This window comes from Bos taurus, chromosome X (assembly GCF_002263795.3).
Source record: "Bos taurus isolate L1 Dominette 01449 registration number 42190680 breed Hereford chromosome X, ARS-UCD2.0, whole genome shotgun sequence".
Taxonomy (NCBI): Eukaryota; Metazoa; Chordata; class Mammalia; order Artiodactyla; family Bovidae; genus Bos; species Bos taurus.
Window position 1 is genome coordinate 87,242,153 of NC_037357.1, and position 3,173 is coordinate 87,245,325.

A 3,173-nucleotide genomic window follows, 5' to 3' on the forward strand; every position below is an offset into this window, starting at 1 on the left:
ATCTCACTGGTCGCCATTCCAGCCGGGAGGTTGGAACCGTGAGAATTCTCTGGGAAGGTCGTGATCTCTGAAAACACGGCTAGAGATCTGGGGAGGTGGACCGTTCCGTCCTACAGTAGGACAGTTTGCCAGCCCTTCACTGAATTTGTTGAATGTGTTCATTTATTTAATCCTTAGAACGTCCCGATGTGGTAGGGACCATTGTCCCCGTTTTTACAGGTGAGGAAAATTAGTCCCCAGAGAGGTTAAGCGACTTGTATAAGGTTACCCAGCTAGTTATTGGCAATGCCCAAAGTCCCTGCAATTTAAACGTAGTTCCCAAAGTCCCACCAATTTAAACGTAGTTCAGGGTCTTGAGGGTTTCTTCTTTTCTGAATTTTCAGCACATTAAAAAAAACCCAACACCCTCCCACTCCACCTATCTCCCCTGTTTCTCTCTTCCTTAGTCAAAGGAACAACTTAGTCAACTCCCTACTCCAACTCTACGCTTGATACAACCTGTTTATTCCTCAGTCCTCCGTTAATTGGATTACACCTCCTTCATGCTGCCAAAACTAGGCCCACCGAGGTCAATGGCAATTGCCACGTTGTAGAAGCCAATGGATAAATACAGTTGGAATTTAAAATGCTAAGCCTCACTCATACTAAAAGAAATGCCTATAAAAGCTACCAAGACATTGTTTTTCACCTTTGAGGGTGGGGAATATAAAACAGTTTAATAATGCTCAATATTAGCATGTTGGCCAGAAACAGGCACTCTCATAAATTACCCATGGAAGTTAAATTGGTATAACTTCTGTAGAGAATAATTTGGCAGGATGTAGCAAACTAACAAGTCCATATATGTGGCTCAGCACTTAGACTTGTAGAAATTTGTCTTGCAGGGAGATACATACATGTGTTAAAGGAGGTATGTATAAGATGATACACTGCAGTGCTCTTTATTTTTTATTATAAAAATAAGGAAGTGTGGACACTTCCCAAGTGCTCATTACTGGTGGCCTGTTTAACAAAAAACTCAGCTAGAGGTACAAAATGGAGTACTATGTAGCTGTCATTATTAATAATATGGAGCTGTGTAATGATATTCAAGATACTTAGGAAATGCAAGAGGCCAAACTATGTAGGAATTGTGTACAAACAGAAGGGATTGCATCATAATGATAGAATAACTAACATTTTAAATTGTGGCGATTCTGTGAGCTTCTCATATATCACTCATTTAAATCTTCACAACAACTCTATGAGTCAGGTACTACTACTATCTCAAACTAAGCTGAAGGAATTTTCTAAAGTAATACAGTTGGAAAGTGATAGAACTAGGATTTGAACAGCTGGTAAGTGGTAGAACTTTGAACAGCTGGTAAGTGGCAGAGCTAGGATTTGAACCCAGGAAGTTTGGCTCCAGCACCTGTTACTGTTAGCCATTGTGCTAACTTATCAGTACAGCATCCTATAACTGTATAAAAGATATCTGATAATACTGGTTGCCTCCAGAGGGAAGGGAAACTTTCACTTTATACTTCTCTGTACTTTTGAATTTTGAACTATCTGAATGTATAGTTCAAATGTATGTATGAAGAGCTTGGGCTTTGGCATCCAGTTGCTGGAATTTGCATCCCACCTCTAATATCTGTTCCTGTATGACTTTGGACAGGGAAGATAATTTAAAATGGTACTTATAGGATAGTTACACTGTTAAACAAGATAATCACTGTAACACACCTAGTTTGGGGCCCAGTAAATGGTTCATTTTACCTCTACACATCTCTGGAACCTACTCCCTTCTCTCCATTTCCTCTGCCACCTCCCCTGGCTAAGGCAACCATCATTCCTGCCAAATTTAGCATCTCCAGTCTCTTCCCCCTCCCTTCTGTTTTCAGCACAAACGTCAGAGCATCTATTTAAAATGCAAAGTTAACTATATCACTACCCTGCTCAAATTCCTCTCATGGCTCCCCACTGCGTTCAGGAAAAACCCCAGGGGTTGGGGCTTGGCATTCAAGGGTCTGCATCATCTGGCCTCAGGTGGCTTGTCCCACCTCATCCCTCAACAACTCCCTTCCCTCTCTTTACCCTACCCATAACTTACTTTCCCACCATACACAAACCCAACCACCCTGAGCCTTTGTTTCCAGACCTAATGCAACTCTATATTCTGAGTCCCAGATCTCCAATTTTGGTTTCTCTCAAATTTCAGTCCTGGTTCAATTGGCACAAATTATGCAAATGAGCAACCCCTGCTCTGAGAGCTGGGGGGAGACTTTAGGTCAGACCCTCCCCATAGGTGGCCCCATCCTGTGCCACTTCCAACACTACCTCAGTTCCTTTGGCATGGGGATGACTAACACTTTGGACAAGTCTTGACAAATGTCTAAGCCAGCTCAGTTTGTACTAAGGGAAACCCAGAACAGTGCCTGGCACAAAAAAAAATGCCTGTTAAACCTTCACTGAATGAATGAGACCCCAAAGTTTGGGCAACGACTAAAGGTAGGAAAAGAAGCAGAAAGAGGAGCTGTGGGATCTGGGAATGGGGTACTCTAAGTTGGTCTCAGGAAAGCCAGGTTGGCCCTGAGTGGGTTCTCCCAGGCTAGAAACCTCACCCTAAGCTGTCACCCATGTCTTTTACAAATGGAGTTAGATTGTCTCTCTCTCTTTCTGGCCATGCTGTGTAGCATGCGGGGTCTTAGTTCCCCACCAAGGATCGAACCCCATGCCCATGCAGTGGAAGTGCAATCTTAACCACCATACCACCAGGGAAGTCCTAGATTTTCTTTTGTTCCAGCAGAAAAGGCAAAGTAGGAGACAGGGTGATCCCAATTTAGTCTCCCTCTCTGACACTGTCAGAAAGCCCCGCTGCCTAAGACACATCACATGCCAGGCTAATTCTAACCTCCAGGCCTTACTGCTGGCAGGCCTCGCCTGGAGGTTTCCGTATCTTTCCATCCATCTGTCCTGCCTCAGTCTGATCTGCCTGACCCCTTGTGGAATCTCTGACTTTCCCCCACCCCTCATCCAAACCCCCACACATCCTCTCTGTCTCTCCACTTCCCTCCATCTGTCTAGTACCCTCCCTTCCCCCAGCACCTCCACTTTGTCTCCAGCTTTTTTTGGCTGCTGTCTCTTCCTCCTCCTCCTCCCTCCTTCCCTGACGCTGAATAATCAGGCCTGGC